At 37.9% G+C, this 24,219-nt stretch overlaps 1 protein-coding gene across 2 annotated transcripts in view; it reads left to right on the top strand.

Moving 5' to 3' along the window:
• Positions 1–12,306: 12,306 nt before the first annotated feature.
• The window catches only part of tnr (tenascin R (restrictin, janusin)), a 147,209-nt gene continuing 135,296 nt past the window's right edge, over positions 12,307–24,219 (top strand). For both annotated transcript variants that reach the window (XM_063885018.1, XM_063885016.1), the window contains exon 1: positions 12,307–12,524. The gene's annotated coding sequence lies outside the window, so the exon portion shown is untranslated. The remainder of the gene's footprint in view (positions 12,525–24,219) is intronic.

Raw genomic sequence — 24,219 nt, 5'->3', positions numbered from 1 at the left:
GCGACAGCCCCAAAACATCACTGCTTTAGAGGAGATCTGCATGGAGGAATGGGCCAAAATACCAGCAACAGTGTGTGGAAACCTTGTGAAGACTTACAGAAAACCTTTGACCTCTGTCATTGCCAACAAAGGGTATATAACAAAGTATTGAGATGAACTTTTGTTATTGACCAAATAGTTATTTTCCACAATAATTTGAAAATAAATTCATTAAAAATCAGACAATGTGATTTCCTGGATTTTTTTTTCTCATTTTGTCTCTCATAGTTGAGGTATACCTATCATAAAAATTACAGGCCTCTCTCATCTTTTTAAATGGGAGAACTTGCACAATTGGTGGCTGACTAAATACTTTTTTGCCCCACTGTATTAAAACAAGTGCAATCAAATGCTTAACACTATTTAAATGTACAAGAACATTTCAAAACTACCGGGTTAAATGTAGAAATATGTTAACTTTAACTTAAAGTATAAAAGTATTACCAGATTCACACAAGTTGACCTTTCATTAACATAAGAATGTCACAGAGATTTTAATTAGCTATGAACAAATAAATAAAACAGGAACATCTAAATGTGTGTATATGTATACATATACCTGAGAGAGGTGAGGTATTATTACCTTTGTCCTAATTTAAGTTTCCATATCAGGCTAATCTCATACATCTTTTCAAACACACAGCCATAAAAGGAGTACAATGATACACTCAAAGTGGATTTCATAACCTTTTTCAACTTAAAATCAATTTTACAAGCTGCTGAACTCAAACTATCCACTAACCATCATCGTTATTTGGATTTTCTTAATTTTTTGATCATAAATGTTTCCAGAAATCTATTGTTATGGCTACCGTATGAGAAGAATGTGTAATGTGAAGATGTGAAATATTACACGGCAATTTCTGATTCCCACAGCAGATTGCAGTGTTTTTCAGCCTTGGGGTCAAAGTTCAATGATTTCCTCTTCTCCCTCTGAGCTGCCTGCTTACTGTTTGCCATCAGCACTCCAGTCATGCCCAGTGCAGCTCACTGCTCCTCACACAGCCGTCTGCCGATACTGAATCCTGTGTGGCCTCAGAGTTAAACATGACAGGGGAGAGGAGACACCTCCAAAATTTCACCTTACCTTATGGCGCCTACAGTGGTAAGACTTACTCTCTCTCTTTGTCTATTTCTCTGTGTGAAGATCGCTCTCTTGTCCACAGAAATACAATCTAAAATAACTGCTGTTATAAATGACATACTAACAAACTATTCAAATATAACATAAAATGTAATATGTAGTGCGAGGAAACAATAGTGTGTGGATTCCGTGTATGCATTAAATACCCAGGTGTAAACAACTGAGCAATCATTTCTTAGTATAAGAGATAAGATGTGAGCTTTATGGACAAACACAACCGCCCCAAAACGCATCACCTTCTCTTATGCAATGCATGACTGCAAGGTAGATGGTTCAAATAATTAACTGTTTGATAAAATAATCACAATTGATGGCGAGCTACGTTAAGGAACAGCCAAGCAGAAGCTCACATATATAATGTATTGTAGAGAACATATTTAATTAAAACATTTTTAGTTTCATTTTAATTGTAATTTACTTGAATTGAGCACGAGAGGTCATATTGATTTACGATAAACAAGTCTCATCCAATATTAGCTCAATCTGATGTAGATCTGCTGGTCATGGCATACTCAATCATTATCTTAGCAGGCAACATGGACTATAAGAAAGTCTGTACTAAGTATTTCAAACACAACCTCTTCAAGCTTGGATATATTTGTGTTCTGTGTGTTTGCTTGAATAATTGCTGTAGTTTGTAATGCGTTTGCTTATGTATATGTATGGCTTTGCTGTGCTGAGAAGTTGCCTACTCTGCAAAAAGGAAACTTCAAAAGCATCTTCCACAACTGAGGAAATCATTGTGTGAGAAAAAGCTCTGCTGCTGTCAACATTGTGGACTTCAACGGAAACGCAGCAGGGGCGCAGAGAGGAGGCACTTTAATTGGACACTACTATTCAATTTGCATAGAAACCTGTGCAGGCAGGTACACACACACACAATGACATACACGCATTCAAGCAAACACACACTAACATACAGGCTGAATGCTGTCACTTCAATGGAACTGAATAATCCTCATGTTTTCTGATTATAGTGGAGCTGCAGATCAAAATATTCAGCTCTTTTTCAGTGTGACAAACTTTTGCAAAGGTTTCTCTTGTATTGGATTTGATTTTTTTTGTCAGACAGACGTACAATAAATAACACAATTTATAATCTTGTAAATTATGCAGTTACAATTCTGGTTGCATAAGGGTGTCAAAAAAGGGTGTGAAAAACCTCTTTGCACTTAAAGGAACAATATTGTCAGAGATGCATACTGTGACAACATGGAAATTGCTTCAGCATGTTTTTTTTCTTGTTGTAACACACATATCCTAGGTTTAATTGCAAACTTGAGAGTTGATGTTTTAGTTTAGGGCAGAGAAAAAGAGTGAACCAATCTCTGAGCAAGACAGGGATTAAATCTGCAGGACACTAAAAGAAAACGACATACCTCCGGATATAACACACGGAGCCACAAGCACGACGATAAAACATTCAGGAGTGGGCTGTGCTGTCTGACAGTCAGCGACAGTTGCTGCCAACAGTGAAGAGCTGAAACTGTCGTACTGTCCTTCACTTGAAGTAAAGGCTGAGTGCAGTCTGATTCAATTTCAGTCCCTCCGGTACAGGACTATTTCACCATTGAGCACATTTATCTTTTTTATTTAGCTAGCGCTTTTCAAAAGACAGTTATAAGGAGCTTTACCATGGAGGAAATGAATACAATAAATAAAAATAGTAATACAATCTAAATGATATGTAAGCATAGCATAGATCGTGAAGGAGAAACTTTATAAATGTGAGTTCAAACTATATGTTTAAAAGATAATACTGATTTAGTAGCTCCTCCAGCTGATGTAGTCTTATGAGCAGCTACACTGGGTTCATATAATGTAGCACACTGTCACTGTGAAACATACTGTAATGTGTCATGCCACTATTTTCTCCATAGATAGTAATGATAAAAACATGGTCAGTATTGCATCCAAGTGCAGTGAGTATGAATGTAAGATTGTGTACTACTATTAACAATATACAAATTACTGGAAGGATTTTACCATTGTTAAAGCAATGGAGGTAACATGGATGACAATACAACACTAAACTTGACTTCCATCCACTAAATGTGGGTTGTTTAGATTAACAACATTTCTCTTGCAGAGGTTATTTCAGAACAAGATTACACTCCACCTAAAAAACGGTGACTCAAGAGTTGAGCATAAATAAAATTCCCTTTTAGAGGAGAAAAGGGAGTCTTTTTTTATCTTGCTTTTTACTTATGGTTATTATTATATTAAGTTGTTTTATATACTTGTATTGTTGAAAAACTAACTGAAGATTGGATTTGTCCCATATTATTTCCTCTAAAGTTGAACCTGTACAATTCAGACTTCTTCACCTAAAAAACTGAATTGTAAACACACAAACTCTTAAACACAACCCATCTCCTGAGCTTTTGTTTGTGTTAATAATTGTATTTTTCTGAAACACACTAATTAGACTTTCCCTTTATGAGATTGTTGCTGACACTGCTAATCTTGACCCTAATTTTAAAAATGAATTAGAGGGGGAATGTGGAGGCATAGTTATTAGGTATTTTTTCTCCTCTGTTTGAATATAACCCTTTTGGCCTTTTTCAAAAGTGATTTAAATTCATACACCAGAATAGAATAAGAAAATGTGAATTTTTTACAAAAGCCGATGACCTTTGCAAGAGAAACAGAAACAGAACCATGACAGAAATAAGTTTCATACTGCTATGTATAATACAAAGTCCCCCCTCTGACCCAGATAATCCTCACCTGTCCACTAGGGGTCCTCAGTTTGTGTCTCTGCCCTGCACCCCTGCTAATTATCCTATCATTAGTGCTACCTGCCTGGCCAGCTGTATGATAAATGATATATGCACATTTATTTTAAGGTGTGCAGTGTAGTAAGAAAACCGTAAAACCAAAATAACAAGACAGTGCCCTCACTGTGGATATTTGCCAGGTGTGTCCCTCTCTGCCCTCTCAGACAAACAACGTTTAAATCTCTTGATAAGCAACTCATGGCTTCCTTACATTCAACATGGTGGTGAAAATATCAACAACAAAAAACAAGATTTATTTACCTCATATCATGCCTAACATTGGTAGGCCATAACACGTTTGGTATTGAATGAATCAATGACATAAAATGAATTAATTACCTACTGTGGATTCAATATTTTGTGCCAAATCACAGGCCAAAATATGGCCAACAACAGACTGGCAAGACTTGTTTTTAGCCTAGCAGATTGTTACTTCACTGGAGGACCTTACCATCCTGTTAAGAGGCATATGACAGTTTACACTTTTGTCAGCATACATTTAGTGTTTTAAATACATAATGCAAAATTCAACAGTTATCATAATCAGGAAATTGCTCCTACAGTAGTGCACAGAAAGAGATGCTTTCTTACATTCCTAGAAACATTAACATTTGTAACCGCTTTGAACCCTTTGGCTTTTCTGGTTGTCTTTGACTGCCTTTCTTACAGGCTTTTGACATGGAGTTCAGTGCTAGTCAGTGTTTTATTGAACAGTGCCTTATTAGTGGGTAAAACTTCATTCTTCAACACACGAATAGTAGTTTTCCGAACTACTCAGGCGACTAAAGGTTCACTCACAGAAACATTTCAATGAACATCTTTGTCAGAGCATGATAAACCGCTATCCCTCTGTATTCTGTCTGTAGGTTGCTCTGAATTATTACCCCATAACAAATGGCTATGAGCTTGGATGACAATTAAAATCAATATGTTTCAAATTATATATCAGAAAAAAAAACTGGTGATTGCTGTTGTTACAGTTGAAGCCAGCTCAACCCTTTGTAATATTGTTAATTGTTGACTTGCAGCTTGTAAAGCTTACCTCCTTCAGGTATTAATATTTTAGGATAATTGTTATATATCCCTGTTTATATCTACTATTAAAGCACAAGAATCCCTTACCGGGTCTTTGTTGCAGTGAGCAGAAGAATAAGTCTTGGTTAAAAATAGATGTGTAGACTTGCCATAAAGGCCACAGCTTGAAGAGCTGAGGACGAGGCTGTTTTGAGCAAAGCACACGGCTACCAGCTCTAACTTAACTTACAGAACAATTATACTTTAAGTGTCAATCTGATGTCTTTAAGAAATGTGACCCAAGGAACACACAACTTTTCCTCCAACAACAGGTATATAATCACTGAAGCAACAGTACAGTCACACAACCAATATGATTACTGTTCAATCAAATATTTATGCCTCCTTGTTTTGTTTTTTTTATCTAACAAGCCACAAACAATGGCAAATATCAAAGTATTTCTTGCTAATAATTATTTCTTGCTAACGATACACATTTCTTCTTCGCAGCCAGGTTCAGCATGCTTATTTCATGTTTTTAATTGATTATTATTATTAAACATAATAATTTATAATTCCTGTGTGAACGTGAATATCTGTATTTGCAAATGCAATTAGACCAGCTGAACTAAACCTGAGTATAATTAGGACAAGTGTATAAATAGTAAATGCTGCGAACATACCGCATAAGGCTTGTTCATGTAATCACAAAACAATAAATATAATTATATTGTGTGTCTGGAATAATTTTTAGTTACTCATTGTTAATGATAACTAATTGCCTTTACACAGGCTTTTACATTAAACAATTTGTAAGTTGTCAGCCATGTTGTCATTCGAAATGATACTAAAGTATTGGTAATGTTGTGTGACGTGCTTCCAATTTAGTTGCACCAAATAGCTTCTGTATAACATTTACTGTTATCTTTCAACACCTGCCCATCTGCACTTCGTTTTGGTTAGTTTTCTCAACTAAAATATGCAGCCCAAACTTCAAAGTGCCTCAGTAAGTTGTCCCCCCTTTGTTTATCACTGATAAATAGTCACTGACAGACCCCTCTCCCGGTGCTGGCGGGGTGTTGAAAAGAAGTGAAATGAAATGTTGGAGACATCTGAGAGTACTTCAGTTGGCCAGCTCAGTGGATCTTTAATTAGAAGAAAGAACATTTCATGTTTAATCAAGTAAAGATATGGATATACCAGCTTTCATTTAGAAAAAAGGCTAGATGTTTTCCCTCTGCAATTAAACTCCTGTGACAGATGTTCAAATGCTGTTCCCATTTCTAAAAATGTCTTAAGAAAATTCTCTAATCCTCAGCACTTAATTTCTTTTACATAAATGGAGGCCCGCCAATCTGTCATTCCTACATTAGTCAGTTCTGCAATTAGTGGTTTTCCAAACAACGGGGGTCTATTTGAAAAATGACCCATTCGTCCTCAATGAAGTCTTCACCACAGTGGCTGTGCATCCACCAACCAGACAATGTGTACCCCTTTGATTAAGCAACAATGCAATAACCTTCCGCATTACAGAGCATTTCAAATCCTCAAAAGATCTTCTTCCTTTAGTGATCCTCCGACATTTTCTATTAATTGTGAAATGTCTGGATTGTTTGACATGGAATTTGTTGCAGGCATGTATCTCTCCTTCATTACGAGTTAAAATAACTTTGGTCATCTACTGTCATTTTGAAAGCCGCCATTAAGTTAAATAAGGTCACATTTTTGTCCGTTGGTTCTGATTTATTATCAAATATCTTAAAAATGAATGATATTCCAATCAGTCTAAGCTGTGTTTATGTTAACTGTTAATTAGCAAATGTTAGCAGGCTAAACTTAAATGTTGAGCATGGTAAAGAATTATACCATGTTAGTATTTTCATTGAGTGTGTGAAAAGTACATGCTTCAATTTCTGGTATAAAGCCTTGTTTGTGTGATATGCTATTATTAGTTTTCAATGTTGGATTTAGTTTGTTTTTGTGAATATGTGTGTATGTGTGTTATGTGAAGGGTGTTTTATAGCAGAATAAAACCAAACCATCCAAGTTCTTCACATCAAACCAGCCAAACTCTCTAGCCAGTTTCTCACTGTTATGATGTGTGCAAACCAGACCATGCTTTAATTGGATTATTGGCACACTCAAGTACTAATGTTAAACAATGGGAAAGCCTTATTGATTAAATTGTGGGAGGCTTTATGGCCACTCAGCACCTCTGATGATCTGGGAGTCTCGGAGGGACATTGTACTGAATAGCATTCCTTTTGTGATGCCCTTGTCTCGGTTTTATGATAAGCCAAGGTCTTACTTCAGTACAGGCCCGCTGCTTTTACGTTTCCCAAGAAGAAAGACTGTCTTGAATCATAATGTGGCTCTGAAATGGAATTAGCTTCTCAGGCAACAGCTTTGTGTTATTTTTCATTCACCATGTAGACTGCATGCTGACTTTTAACTCAACAGCGACTTTTCCACAGCAAAGCTAAATAGGGTTTACAGAGCTAAGGGTAACCAAGTTGTTGATAAAAAAGGGATTAAAAACCTTATTTAGTTTAGCATCACATTCAATCTCAAGTAAATACAGACAGTGTTGCCTGGGGCTTTGCCATTTAAGATATGCAGCTGCATAAATAAAGAATAAGACCTGTTTAGCCTTGTTTGACAAAGTGGGAAGAAGAATATTGGGAGCAGCAGAAACACACTATGGGTTATCTACATGTGATTGAAATCATTCCTTACCATTACATTTTCATGAAATATCCCACTTTCTCAGGCCCATAAAGAACAATATTGCAATGAATGGCTGTGCAATATTGGAAATGTCATTGGCATTGCATTTATTCATTCATGAATCTTACTTCTGCAAGAGGTAAATAAATCGGATGCTCACTGGAGAAGCAGCAAGTGCTGAGTGCTGCAAAGTACAGCATGTTTTATTACGTTTTTCATTGAAATGGCTGTCTAAAATAATCAACATTGCTGTTTCTGTTTGGTGAAAAATGGTTGTTATATTCAGCTCTGGAAGAAGAAACATTAAGTTACATTTACATTAAATATGTAAGCCCCCTGTTCTGATCAAGTTTCTCAGATTGGGTGAACCTGCTTTGATGTTGAAGCTGGATAAAGTGTGCTTGATCATAAAGATCTTATCTATACAGTGTGTTGTTTCACAGCACAGTTATACACAACACAATTAAAGCTTTATGGAATTGGAATATCAGCATTTCGTCTAAAAATAAACAACCGTTCTAAAAAATATAGGTCTGTATATGTGTGAAATGTGTGAAGGCTCAGGCCTGCATTTCGTTGTTCAATCACAGTATAATGGAAATGTGAGCAGTGCATGGTGCAGAGTGTTATTCATTTACGTTCATAAACTCTTTGCTCACCACTTGTGTTGTTCCTATATGGAGTTTTGGTTGTTTTACAACATGTTTTCTTCCAGACTCAAGGTAAGAAAACATCCAAATAACACATTTCAATGTTATTTGTACTAAATATGTCTATTTATCATAACATTTTGCAATACAAATATCTAAGACATACTTCTAATGAAAGCAATCAACTAAGGAGGGTTGACATTTCCTAGGCTAAAACAGTTTATTTCAGCCCTTTCTTTTGTAGTTTCTTGCCAAAATATGCATGGAATAAATAAAGGTCCTTTTCTGACGGCATTTAAAAAAAAATGTTCATCTTTGAAGCAAGAAATGTCAATTACAGCAACACCTACAAACACCAAACATTCCAGTTTAATTCCTATGTATAATCTATCCATACTCTGAAGGTTTATATACAGTAGAGATGTCTTGCTCATGTATCATTCTTATTTATATGAACATTTTTTCCTAAAAAATGCATCAATGAAAGTCTAATGTGAACAAGATAGGCAAAAAGAATGTGAGTAAATGTAAATTAGGGTCGGACTATATAAAGTATTTGTGCAGTATGTAATCCAGAGTATTTGACAGCAGGAGAAGTGCCCACAGCCAGGTGGTGGATCAGCATGTGTCCCTATCAATCAGTCCCTATCAGTCCAGCAGTGGCTCAGTCAGTAGGGGCTTGGACTGAGAATCGTAGGGTCACCGGTTCAAGTCCCCGAACAGACTTGAAATATGGAAAGTGGCTGCTACTTGGAGAGGGCCCAGTTCACCTCCTAGGCCCTGCTGTGGTGCCCTTGAGCAAGGCACCGGACACCTCCAATCCCCCCTCCCCACTGCTCCTAGTACTAGGATGGGTTAAATGCAGAGGACTAATTTCATCCTCCGATTCTGTCTATCTATCAGAGGCAAACGCACATGTATAGAGGTGTACTTTTTTTACTGTGTTTATTGTTTTTCCAGAGCATTTCTAATTAGCCCTAAGCTAAACATGATGATCCGTGTGCAAGCTGGCAAGTGATCTGTCCTGAAGTCTGTTCTTTAGCTGTGACATCCAGCATCAGGTTCACCTCTAGACCAAGCTAATGGCACCCTATGGATCTCTATGTAGGCCAGCATTTTACCATTCTGCCCACACATTATTCTTTCCCACACAAACTCACACTTATTATCTGTCCTGTTTGTTGGAAAGCCCAGGGTATTTTTGGTTCATCTCCTGTGGTGTGAATACGCTTTGACTCCTGTTTTGTTTTGATGAAGGTAAGCACAAGTTGAAATGTGTCAGCATGTGAAAACATCTATGTGAAACTCTAAAAATAAAACATCAGTATTCCTCCCGGGTCCCTACTTAATCATAACCTGACAAACACATCAAAAAACAGATCAGCAACATGAAAAAAAACATGTTCTGCACTTGTACTTTTGCATTTGAGATCATTTCTTCCACAGTTACTATTTCCTGCAAACATTTTCCTTGACTGAGGCAAAGTAGCTTTTCCTGTCCAGCAGTTGATCAGCAGTTGATGAGCTCCTGTTCGTTTCACCCTCTACTCTAGCTGATGTGTTTGTGAAGATGCTCCCTCAGAATGACACTGTGGTTTTTATTCAGTGCAGAACAACATCAAGAAACACTTCAGCCATGAGGAGAAACACTCCTCAGTCAGAGTTGGCACAAACGGCTTATTACGGTAAGACAGGTGATTGAAGGTTATGTTGTTTTTCAGTGCACAGCAAGCATTACCTTTCATGTAGCACATTTTGAGAGTCACAATGCATTGTGTAGTTTAGTGTATTATCATCAGCATGTGTTGAAAAATACTCTGGGGCCTGTGTTACAACTCAGCCTTCATCTCTACTCTTTTCCTGTCTCCTTCAATATTGTCAGAATTGAATAAGGGCAAATGCCAAAACATGCCTTTAGATGTAGTGTACATTTAAACACATACACCCAAAATACAAGCCATTCATAAATGACTTTTTCTAAAACAAATATGGTATGATACATGTTCTAGTAAACACAAATTAAACGAAATTGATCAATGCTAATAATGATCAAATAGAATATGAACAAATTAGTGGTACGCTTTTTATAACAACTTCCTTTTTTTTTCTTCCACACTTAGACATGATTTCCATGCATACACATTTTGTACATGTCATAACCTGGGAGGTCTGGTGTATCTTAAAGTAATAATATGTATATGTAAAGTGTAAAATATTTCGTGTGTTGATTTTCCTAAGCAATGATGTTTTTTGACACTGGAGCTATATATATATATACGGTTCATGCACTGGAGTAAAGAAATGGCACAAGTATTCAAACCATGTTGTTGCAGTACATCCTATAGACACCGGCGGCAGCAGTGGCACTACACGCCATTAGGATGAGCACACTTGCAGATATTAGGCTATGCTATTTGATTGACCTTATTCCCATTAACTGCACTTTATTGGGATGAACTGTGTTTTTCTCACAAGAAATGTCTATCTGTAAGATTGGCGATGTGTCTACTTTAACTCTGGTGAGTTTCCTTAAGATTACGTAGCGTACTGAAGATTTGGGAGAGTTGCAACGTTACTTCAGATTACAGCTAGGTAGCGTTATATTGTGTCTACTGTGCCACTTTGAATAATTTCATCATTGGATCTTATTTTCCCGACGTACATTTTAAGGCCGTATTCCAAACTTTGTAAATACCCCAAGATATACCAAAACTAGCCCTATTAACCCAACTATAGCAATCTAACGTAATTGTAGCTCGCTACCTGCTCGCTACCTGTCAACATAAGCAAATGGATAGCTGTCGACTACTGCTTTTTTCTTACTTATCCAAGTTAAACTAACTGTTAAGTCCTTCACTGGAAACGTTTTGTATTTATTAAGGCTTCTTCATCCATCAATTTAATATGATCTCATTTTAATTATTAGGTTTTACACTCTTAGGCCTACTAGGTTTTGAATAGCATGCATCATAGAGACGGATTAATGTTTCCACTTCATTAAGTAAGATTAAAAAATATATTCCATAAATCGAATGCAAATCAAATCTTACTGTATAGTGCTGAGGACTATATTCTCAAATGAGCAATTTATTGTTTGTCTATAACACGTCAGACAATGTGGATTTCATTTAGAGTCAATGTTTACATCTTCAAGGTCTTGTTGTATCAATCCAGTTCAAGAAATTCAAGATATTCAGATAACTATCAAGTGAATGTTAAGCATTTTTACTTGAACAATTATTAAAATGGTTATCAAATCATTTTCTGAATAATTTCCTGATTGACTAATCAATTAATAAACTAACAATTGCAGCTTTTTCTTGAACGATAAGAAAACTTTGCAAATATGTTATGAATTCCAACTCATATCAATGTACATACTGTCGGGGGATTGTTAGTTTGACAAAACAAGCTACTTTAAGACGTCACTTTATGTTAATCTATTCATCGTAAAAAATGCATCATGAAAATAATCAATATGCAGTGCTTGTTACATGTTTATTTGAATGATTATTTTCTATCTGTTTTTTTTGATGGTGGTGCCACTTTCCATCCCAGCTTCATCTTCTCTGTGAGTAAAATAGACTGTGAGCAGCATGAAGAGAAAGCAGCCACTAGAGGCTGCACAAGCAAAGACACAGATACATAGATCAATAAGGAGAGAGAGAGAAAGACAGAACAATCAATGGAAGACCGGCAAAAAAGAGATGGTGAGATAGCATACAGTTGAGTACAGCAAGACAGAGTTGCAGTGAAGAGATTGTAGGAGTGAGCATCGTAACAGCTGAAAACCTCTCAGAAAGAGAAAGAGAGCGAGAGAGCGAGAGAGAGAGAGCATCCCAGCTCACTAAAGAGAGAGAGGGAGAGTGGAGCAGCACTCAACCACGTTGCCCGTCCTCACATTTCCCTCTGCAGCTGTGCGAGGCAGAGTGAGCGGAGAGGAGAGAGCACATCTGAGTCTCGTGGAAACAGCAGGACAACGTACCACTTGGCCAAGAGATCGATGCACGCACGCCAAGCCACACAGGAAGGGTGAGTGGCCCGTAGGACGTCTGTGTACTGCCACACAGAGAGAGAGAGTGCCAAAGGGACCGAGAGAGTAAAGAGACCGAGAGGGAGGAAGATTATCCAAGGCCAATTTGAAAGCTTTCAGCTGGTCACTCGGAGCAGGTGAGTTAACTTGTTCTTGTGAGGAACGAGGACAAATGTTGGGCAGGTGCTTTCAGATTCTGACGAGATATGTATGTGCGTAGCCCTGTATCTTCACCCATGCACAGTTTTATATTTTTTTGCCTTTGTGTTAGTGCTGAGTGTCTTTTTCGCTGTTTTAGTTGTGGCATCACTTGCAAGACAGTGCTCATTTATAGTGGAAGCCAGGTGATTAGCTGGAGAACCTCAGTATCAATCAAGCCGTTATCATGCTGAGCAGAGAGAAACACAACAATAGCTGCTTAACGACCTCTTCCCGCTGGGTTGTGTGTTTATTTGCACTATGTGCTGATGCTTTTGTAGTTAAAATGCGTGAGGGGAGATTTTTTGGTTTTCCACGGGTGAAATGTGTCTGAATTCTAATTACTTGGGCAATTAATAGAGTCATTACAAAAGTATGCTTTAAAACACATTAGTTGGAAGTAGTTGCATGACAAATTGTCACTACTGCAAAGAAAGGATATTCATCTACACACACTTTTCCTTTTTCTGGGATGGTTACTGTTAAGTTGGGGATAAACAATTAGCATCTTTCGAGAAGCTGAACAATTCCACTTATTTAACAGGAACAGAGTTTGGTTGTAGGGAAAATAACATTTGAATTGTCTTTCTTTACTATTTGGTAAAAATATTTTAGATGTCAAACTCATACGATGAATAATCTAATGGATCAACTTATGCATGGCAAATGAGAAATTGTGTTTTCCCATCAGTTGTCATCTGAATACACTACTCGACTTTTTGTTGTTGCTGCAGTTATTGCCCAGTAAAAAAAACCAACCCAAAAATGCATATGGACAATTATTAAATCCAATAACCTGCTTTTCCAGCACAAACACTTCAGTGTGTTTTGGCTGCTGTAGTGACTAATTAGTATCTATGGTGACATTTAGAAAACCGGTCTATATGTGCGCCACTTCCATGTATTCTCATGCTGTACCATTTGAATTCATTGGCTCGGTATAACCCATCATCCATCTGTAAGTGTCTCCATCCCTCTGTCAGTTTCTGTTTCTCCCCCCCCCCCCCCCCCCCTCGTACTTCCCTCTTTCCCTCCATGTCATCCTGTGAAGGTTATTTCCATATATCGAGTTGGTTTAATTTGTCAAAGTCAGCCAGACGTATTGTTCATGGTCGCAGCAGAGGAACAGGTTGGGGGGGTTTCAGTGCTACGTATTGACACCTTATTGGAAGCTGTGGTGATTGTATCCTGAGAGCGACAGAGTGATGGAAAAAGGCAGGGAAGTAGTGGAACACAGGCAGGGAGAGAACCACCAATTCAGTTACCTTGTAAACAGAGAATCTGAAGAGTTAATCTCAGACTGTGTGTGTGTGTGTGTGTGTGTGTGTGTGTGTGTGTGTGTGTGTGTGTGTGTGTGTGTGTGTGTGTGTGTGTGTGTTGTGAGAGGTTTGAGGGTTTCCGTCTTTGAAATCATCATATCTCGCACCATGTGGATCCTGTGTCATTAAGCTGAGACACCGAATCAGAGAGACCACTTTCTCTCTCCGACTCTCCTTCTCTTCCTGAATACATCAGACACTCATCACACTCTCTGTCTTTTGTCTTTAGCCCTTTGCCGGCTCTTTATCTGTTCATTACTCACTCTCTGCCTCTCCATCTCACACACATTTATATGCAGAAACACCCAAACTCACACAAGTGTAACTGCATTTGTGAAAACTGCTGCTCATAAAACATGCATCCCTCATTGAATGTGGAATGAGATTGTGAGAACTCATGTGATTGAAATTCAAATTAAATACAGATTGCTATACAGTGGTAATATTCTATTTTTAATGTAATAAAGGTTGTGAGGGAGAGATCCTGTCCTTTTTTATAGAATTGCATCTACACTTTCTGCATACACAGGATTTATGGAATTGAAATAGTGGTGACATTTCACTGACAACAACAAAATGCCAAATTATTTTAATGTTTACTCTCACTCTTTGTAGAGTCATTCTGTGTTAAGTTGTTAAATGCAAATGTTTTCTATAAATTGCTTTAGGAGCAGGTGGTATTTGTTGAATCTTTCTTGCATTCTCACTGTATTTTCCTTGCTTCGTTTTCCAAATCACTTACATTTATTTTGTTGCCAATGGGCATTTGAACAACATTGCAATCGTGTATGTGGTAATTAATAATTTACATAATACCTCATACTTGGGGAATTTTATTTTTCTCTGCGCCTGTGTTAATTGTGTTAGCTAAGCTACCATCATTACTTATCGTTAGGAAGACAGTAACATTTGGACATATCCAGCTCTCATTAGCGGCTGCATCGTCCATCAGTTACTGCATGGATTTAAAAACAGTAGCTGATAAAAAAACTGCAGTGATGGGACTGAAATCTTTAACTTAGATTACTGCTCTTGTTCTTAAGATACAGGAAAGTTGTTTTAGTTATCTTCCCATGGAACAATTCTCATCATTTTTTATTAGAAAAGTCATACTTGTGTTATTAATACATTACTGAGGCTTAGTACACTTTTAAAAGCTTTGGAGAGTTCAATGAACGGAGCATTTTCCTGTACTTCCACATCATTCATCTTTCAAGCAGCACCTCCTCAGTGGCCTCCTGTGCGATCATCTCAGTCTTTGTGATAAATCCTAACTAGACTGCTCTGATTTATGTTTCCAAGGCAGAGGAGCCAGACGTAGGCATCTGTCTGAATGTGAACTGTTTCCTTTCTTTCTTTCCTGCTTTTCTATCTCTGCTGTCTTCTCTCCTTCTCCTTCCATTTTTCTCATGGGATTACTCTCTAGATAAATTATACTCTAATTTTCAGGCATATAGTGTATAGTATATGGTACTGTGTGGATGTATACCAAATGTACATGCTAGTATCATTGTGGCCAAAAATGTCATGGTATTGTAGCATCACAGCAACCATTACAACTTTGTTAAACTCTGCAAAATATTTGATAAAATGTACTGAAAACACATAAAATAAACCACATTACCATAAACACAGTGTTTTTTGGCAGCCTTGTTACAAGCATGTCCAAATCATTGCATTTAAAAAAATTATATATTCATGTTATATATATATATATATTCAATATTTTTCTAGTCTATGAATACCTTTCCTTCTAAATGTCCCATATCCTCCTTTATTTTCCCCACAAGCTACTCAATCCCAATATTGAAAGCTCTGGCTCAAACCTACAAACCATCAATTGTTGATGTAAAATTAATGGACATTCAATTTAGAGGAAGCCATCCTGAAAACTGAGGGGACCAGCTAGAGAGAAGAGGTGTTGAATTGTTTGGGATTTACGAAAGTACAGTACTCCTTGCTAATAAACAAAAAGAGATAATGGCTTCATTAAGGTTGTGATGAATATTCTGCCAACCATGGGGCCAAAACATTTTTGTGTGTAAGCTAACAATAATGCATTAGATCACTCTGGATCAGTTTGGAAAATCAGTAGTTTTTTATAGGTATATTTCGCCATGGTTTAAACAAATGCAATGCAGAAATACTAAAAACTGGATTTGTTTCCCAACAAACAAGTCTGCTAAAGCCTAATTGGGGTTTATATTGTTGTTAAAAGTTTTTTTCTATTCAACACTAACTAAGTTGAGGCTCTGTTGTCAAACCCAGACAACAGTGCACATCACAGCTCTTCTCTGTTGATCTCTCCATCACAAAGTACTTTATCAACAAAACACTGATGAATGTGTTCAATTATGCGGATCCTATCAAGACCCTTGTTTGTTTGACAGCTTTGGGTCTAACACAGTGCAGTGTGTGTCTCTCTGCGCTCTAATAAAAAAATATAGATGAAGAGAAAATCAGTCGCACTGTGACTGAAGGGCTGATGTAACAGTTCGTTTGCAGTATTTGCTTGTTGGGAAGGCCTGATTGGGCAAGATGTGGTAAATTTCACATACGCAGCCCTCCCGATGGTGTAGAGTGACAGTGCTGAGAGCAGGAAAAAACAGGAATCGATGGCAGGATGTCCATAAAGCAGCTCTCTGCTCGATTCTGGACCACTGACGAAGGACATTTGTTTTTTCAAACTGTTTTGATGCTGTCTGTTTTAACGACACAATTGATCATGCTGTAGACGTGGTTGCAAGGGCTCTAAACAGATGTGTACTGTACTGTATATCATGAAATTATAGAAGCAAGAAAGGAGGTTGGATTGTTTTAAGCCTCTTGGGAGCTTTGTTTTACTGTGCGTTAAACAGCCAGTGAGAGAGCAGGATGATAACGCCCAAAGGATCAACAATGTGAACTCTTGAAATAATGGAGGATATATGTGAATGGAAGGACAACTTAACTGTCATTGTCTTCCAATTTCAATCCTGTAACTGTAAGGCAGATTTCCAAATGTGACAACATAGTTGAACTCTCCGAACCTCTGATTTATGTCACATCACATAGCACTGGAGTCAAATTCCACTTCTTAGTTGAATTTGTGAAATCACACATCTAGATGGCTTCTATTGTTGCTGTGCTTGAGACACATTCTGAAGAGTTCAGAGTTCAAACGAGTGATCTTGTACGGTAAGTATCCCAGGATCCTTGGCATGTGGTATTGCATTAAGAACTACCATCCGCAGCCAGCATGTGCTCTACCTTTTTTTTTTTTTATGAATCTTGTGGGGATGTGCTTGAGAGGTTTTATTTTTATCCCTTATCTTCCAGCACTCCCCAGCGTTTAGAGGATCTGGGCAGGCCGTGTTAATGATCCTCATTAGCCAAGGAGCTTGAATCCAAACTGGAATTCTTCCACTTCAACCGCTACTTAACATTTGGTGTTCTTCTCTCTTCCCTGTCTGTCGCTTTCAATCTCTCACTGCACACCGCCCTCTTTCTGCAACCCCTCAACATTTTTTTCATCTTCTTTTTTTCTCCATCACTCTTCCACGCTGGGAAATAGTCTGTAAAGGTCTTCCATCTCTTTCAACCTCCTCTGCAGACACATTTAAAAAAGATATTTACTGCACAGTGCAGGTCCCTGGGTACCTGTGCGTACCTGTATTTGAGTGAATGCATATATTTGTGATCATATAGGTGCACAGTGCTGTGTGTATTTCCTGCCAGAAAAGGAAGTGACCTTTTGATACTAGTTTTCGCCCCTACTGTGAAATAAAAAGCTTAAAGTTCAGGCTTGATCCCCCTCCAGGCAGCCTGTGAAGGATGTTCAGATATACAAACGTGTTGACTCAAGAGACACCTTTTAGGTGAAGGGTAAATAAGCTCTGTGTCTGTTTATACAACAACTGTGCAGCAGTTAGAGGCAGATGCTGTGTGATACCTGGCTGACCGAGGATAATCTTAAACTGTACAGTCCAGGCGGGTGTCCCTGCATCATATCGATGCTTATCTAAATGTACACTGCGTTCCAAATTATTATGCAAATGATATTTTTCTCAGATTTTCCTAAATAGTCGATGCAAATGACAGTCAGTATAATTTTCAAGCCATCAACCGTTAGAGTATAATTCAATTTTTTTTGACCAAACCTCCCAATGATTACAGTATTTTTTCAAAAATAAAAAACTCAAAATGCACTGTTCCAAATTATTATGCACAACAGAGTTTCAAAACACTTTATTGGTTGTAAAGAACTAAACATGGTCATTTGTTGAATTTGCAGCATTAGGAGGTCATATTTACTGAAATCAAAAGCTATTTCAATCAAAAACATCTTAACAGGCCCGGTTACATGTTAACATAGGACCCCTTCTTTGATATCACCTTCACAGTTCTTGCATCCATTGAACTTGTGAGTTTTTGGAGAGTTTCTGGTTGAATTTCTTTGCAGGATGTCAAAATAGCCTCCTAGATCTTTTGCTTGAGGATGCTCCAAAGGTTCTCAATAGGGTTGAGGTCAGGGGAAGATGGGGGCCACACCATGAGTTTCTCTCCTTTTATGCCCATAGCAGCCAATGACAGAGAGGTATTCTTTGCAGCATGAGATGGTGCATTGTCATGCATGAAGATGGTTTTACTACGGAAGGCACGGTTCTTCTTTTTGTACCACGGAAGAAAGTGGTCAGTCAGAAACTCTATATACTTTGCCGAGGTCATTTTCACACCTTCAGAGACCTTAAAGGGGCCTACTAGGTCTCTCCCCATGATTCCGGCCCAAAACATGACTCTGCCACCTCCTTGCTGATGTCGCAGTCTTGTTGGGACATGGTGGCCATCCACCAACCATCCACTACTCCATCCATCTGGACCATCCAGGGTTGCACGGTACTCATCAGTAAACAAGACTGTTTGAAAATGAGTCTTCATGTATTTCTGAGCCCACTGCAAACATTTCTGCTTGTGAGCATTGTTTAGGGGTGGCTGAATATTAGATTTGTGCACAACTGCAAACCTCTGGAGGATCCTACACCTTGAGGTTCGCAGGACTCCAGAGGCACCAGCAGCTTCAAATACCTGATTGCTGCTTCGTAATGGCATTTTAGCAGCTGCTCTCCTAATCCAATGAATTTGTCTGGCAGAAACCTTCCTCATTATGCCTTTATCTGCATGAACCCGTCTGAGCTCTGAATCAGCCACAAATCTCTTCACAGTACGATGATCACACTTAAGTTTTCGTGAAATATCACATTTTTTCATACCTTGTCCAAGGTATTGCACTATTTGACGCTTTTCGGCAGCAGAGAGATCCTTTTTCTTTCCCATATTACTTGAAACCTGTGGCCTGCTTAATAATGTGGAACATCCTGGAAGTAGTTTTCCTTTGATTGGGCTCACCTGGCAAACCAATTAACACAGGTGTCTGATATTGATTTCAATACTCCAAAGAGCTCTGAGACACAATATCATCCATGAGTTTAATTGACAAACAAAAAATGTAATGTGTATGACACTTAAATCCAATTTGTATAATAATTTGGAACGTGGCACAAACTTTATCCCACCTTCATTTAGCAAGCCAACATTTGCCTTGAATACATGAATGATACAGAAGTAGGAGTGGTTTACTGTGTTCTGATAATGTGTCCTTTTTGCATAGCTTATGAAGCTATTTAAACATGATATTTGTAGTCTAGTTTGAACTTTTACTGAAAGACACTCAACTGATGAAGTATCTGTAAATAACCAAAGAAGATACATTCTATTCATTTAACTAAGTCCTCTCAATTCAACTCATCTTTCCACTGAGTTAAAGACAAATGGCACCAAGGTAAAATACTAGTTGAAAACTTAAGGAATTAAATTATCTAATTGGACCATCATGATATAAACTAATTGAGAGCAAAGTTTGACCCCTGTTCTGTTTGATTGTTACATTAGTTTGCCGTGACAACTTTAAAAAGAAGTCCAACTTGTGTGCTTCACATGTGTTCAGTCATCGGCTGGGTGAGATGTGGTTTAATAGTATCCCCCACACAATTAGTATTTATTTGAGTGGGTAGCTGATCAATGGGGTTTTTAAGAGATGGGACTGTTGTCGAATCAGGAAATTGTCAGGACAGGAGTAAAATGTAATTATGGTGTCACGTTAATTTAAACTAGTTCTCTGCTTTGCTTTAATGTCTAAAATTGGAAAATAACTTATATTGTATGTAAATGATTTACACTGTAGCTGTGTTTTTACAGTTTCCAGCCTACCGGACTCTGATATGTGGAAGCTGACAGATTGCAGACATTGTTTCAGAGTTTCTGCACTATATCGTAATCCCACTATTGACCTTGTGTCAAACAATGGATATTAAAAGCACACAGGCAGCTTTATTAAAATAAAAAAAACACTGGATTTTATAACGTCATCTGGTATACTGTCCTGTTTCCAACTTCAACTTAGTGTCACAGTGCACGTTGGCCCATTTCCCTTCGGCTGTCAACTGTTTCTTGGTTCATTTTGGCGATAAAAGAGGAATATCTCTCTGTACCAGTCGCTCGCTCCAGGATATAGACTCATTTGACTCTAAAAAATCACTTTAAATGAAAAACGGCTGCAACAAGCAAATCAAACCAGCACCTTCATACACTAGTTAATTGCACAGGTGATTAAGAACTAAGAAAGCGTTTTATCTCCGTGAACTTTCCATCTGTCTGCCATTTACCAGAATGGTGTCATTAAGTTAATTTGTCCTTAGCTCATACGAAAAGCCATTCTCATTCGCAGCACACACCGAGCAATTATTACTGCTCCAGTTGTCCTATTTGCATAATTCCATAGAATATGCATTTCTGATAGATTAGATTTCCCCCTTAATATGCACGACGGAGGTGTTATGGGAAGGTTTGCATGAGATAATAATTGGCTCGACTGAGCAACACTGAATTTGGCTTAAGGCTATAGGTCATAGATACCCATATATTTCAATCAATATATCAGCCTTGTTACAATTAAATAACCCAAACACGATGCATGTCAATTTCACCTTTTCCAAAAGGTTGTAGCAATGTTACATGCCCACCTTTTTCATCATTAGTGGCTGCACTGTTAACACCCAAAAGGACCTTAAAACCAACAGGACATGAAGCAGGCATTTTTAAAAGAACATCATAGTCATGCCATGTAAAGGCCACCTGAGGGAAACTGTCAGATTATGCAGCACTGGTTGGGGGTTGACTTTTAAACTATGTGCTTTCTACTGTTATAATGGAGTGTTGTACTGTATGTTCAGTGCCTAGTGTTCCAATTACTAAAACATTTCCTTTTACTCAAAACTGTTTTAACTTTAATATGGCATTCATATTCCATCTAATTGTTTTGTTGGGAATTGAAATAGATAGAAAACCAGGAATGTTGTTAGCTATTATAAAGTTGTTTTATTAAAACAAAAAATGAGGTGCAGCCATGGCAAGAGGTTTCCAGTTTGCATATGTCTCAATGAAGGCTTCTACAACTACTGTGCTGTATTTTTTAGATCAGATAATTTCCCATTTCAAAACAATTAATCTACAGGGACATGCATAAATCAATGCAGAATCTCAGTTGTTACACACAAACAGTCTCTGTTTTCTGTTTGTTGTTTGGTTTCAGCCCAAAACCCAGATGATATTACCCACACTCTGCAAACTGTTCATTGATTTCTCCCAATCAATATCCATCCCTTTGGAGAGTGATGAGACATATTTCAACCTACTTTCATATGACAGAGTCACCATCTGAAATCCAATAAGGTAGCCTGGGGGTAATGGAACATTTTAAGCATGATACATGATTTGGATGCAGTATCAAATTCTGTGCTTCTGTGGCTAAAATATTTGTTTATCCATTGATTGTTGTATATTTATCCGGACAGTTTTAATGTTGCAAATTTGAATGGGGAGCTACAACCAAATGCAATTCAACAAAGACCCATAGCATCAAGGACATTCTAGCTTCGCGATCAATGGCTGGAAAATTGGAAAGTTTGAATGTGTTTACAGATAAACTAGTTGTTAACAAATTTGTGAACCTTAGAAGTGTTTAGAGGTGGATTTTTTTACTTCAAAAAGAGTAGTGCTAGATGCCTTACCTTGGCTGCAGGCTTTAAGCAAGGCCAAGATGGACACTACTACAGTAGGTAAAGCTGCATATGTGCATGTTGTTGTGTTTTCCTAAACTATTTCTTTAGGGTTAAAAAAAAATCTAATGATTCAAAACAAAGGCTCGAAAAAGGGTTGACCCTAAGCTCCCAGCTTAGGTTTTTTTTTTCTGATTTGACTGACTGAGTTGACATTGTTCTGCCCACAAAATAGATATGAAATCATTATGAACAAAGATTCCTAACGCTTCCTGCTGGCATAATTTAATAGTTTTTTCTGGTGAAATACGAAGACTGTAGCTTTGTTTATCTGCTCTGACTTTGTATCTGCAATGAATTTCACCCCCAAATATCTGCATGTGGCTTTAATTAATAAGCGTGTTAAAGATAAAACGCTGTTACAGTAGAGAAACATTTTAAATTGCTTAAAATTCAATCATAAGAACATTTGTGCATCTGATAACATTTGTGGGGTTTCAAGATAACCATTTTGAATTGGGAACTACAGTACCATACCCTATTAACTCCCCAACATCATTAAACTAAGAACAAACAATTTTCTCAGTCTTGTCTTTACAGAGTGAAAGGTAAATACATTTACATTATAACAAGTCATGCATGAGAAGAAGCAGTTCATTCCTGATTATACACTTTAGACATTAAAGACCAAAGTTCAGCAGGCTAGAATGTTAAATAACTGTTTTTGAGACACTAATCCAGACATTATCTATCATTTTTCAGTACACTGCCGCCTGGGTCACAGGGATTTGCAACACTTGTAGCACAAAAACAAGGAATATAAGCAGCAGCTGTCAGGTACCTGTAGGTGAATAGTATCACAATGCAGAGGAAGTTCCTCTTTTACATTTATACCTCTGGAACAATTAAATAGTTGTTCTCTTAATTATCACGGTGATATTCGAACACTAACTGTTGGAAACCGAATGACTTCCTGACAGCTACTGGGTCACAAGGCAGTAAGTACTGCTGTGCCGCTGATTAAATTCACCCAATAATTAAGCAGACATCATTGATTCCCTGTAGAGAAATGGAGAAATGGAGAGAGAGCGTATGAGAGCGACTCCCTGTCTGTCCCTGTGCTTCCTGTAGCCCCTGCAGCGCTGGGCCAGTCAGATATGCGTAATTTGGGAAATGAGCAGAAGTCAATTCCACTTAAACCGACAGTGGTGGTTGGACACATCGATGTTCCATGCATTGTTGACTCCCTTGATTTTCTTCCTCCCTGACTTCCTCTGTGTAATTGACAGAGCGATCGAAGGGAATGAGAATGTGTGTCCTAGATTATGATTGTGTGTGTCAGTGTAATGTGGTGTGTAAAAGTGTCAATCTAAACAATCACCTACTGCTTGAACAATTTAGGGCACAAGGAGGTGCGTGTGCGTCCTCTGTGCTTTCAAGAAATTAATAAGCTGCTTCATAAGTAGGGAACCCTAAATTAAGGTTTATTTTATAGTATCAGTAAGAATTGAAATTAATTAATTAATGGTAAGGGATGGGATAATTAATGTACTGTTGAAATAAGTTGGTGTGAAGTAGGGAAAACAAATGTAAGCTTGTGTGGTTGTTGATCTTCTAGTTCCCTGTGGGAGAGGAGAACGAGCCAGCTATTACAGGAACTCGCACTAGAGAGCATAAAACCAAGCACATTTTTGATTTTGGAGCCAACACATGTATTTTTAAAGCTGAAATATTTTCAATTAAAAGTCAGAGGTGCAAGATGTATGGAGAACTGTGACCAAGACACATATTGATAAGAAACATACAATCACTTAAAGCGATCCAATGTAGCATTTGTACCTTAAAATAACAGCTTGAAAAAAAATTGAGCGGCTAGAATGACTTTTAATATGACGATTTGCCTCTCTTTCATGCCCATCGGGGGTCTGAGGTGAGATAACTGCGCTATGTAACTTTGCTAGACCGGGCCGGGAGATGAGCGGAAGTACTTCGACTTGCTTTCTGGCACACCTACCGCAATAACAAATAGACCCCCTCCACGCACCCAGGTATAAGGAGAAGCAAGCGCAGCATTGTCAGTACATCATCATGGCAGAGGCACCGAAGAAAAAGAAGACGTTGACTGATGAAGCAAGGAAGAGAAAGAGAGAGGCCGACAGTGTCGTAAACGTACATTACCTCCAAGCCTGTAGGGGGAGCTCCATAATGGGCTTTTTGACAAG

Source organism: Eleginops maclovinus, chromosome 6 (genome assembly GCF_036324505.1).
Source record: "Eleginops maclovinus isolate JMC-PN-2008 ecotype Puerto Natales chromosome 6, JC_Emac_rtc_rv5, whole genome shotgun sequence".
NCBI classification, from domain to species: Eukaryota; Metazoa; Chordata; class Actinopteri; order Perciformes; family Eleginopidae; genus Eleginops; species Eleginops maclovinus.
Note: the sequence above shows the minus strand (reverse complement) of the source record. Positions and strands in the feature narration are given on the sequence as shown.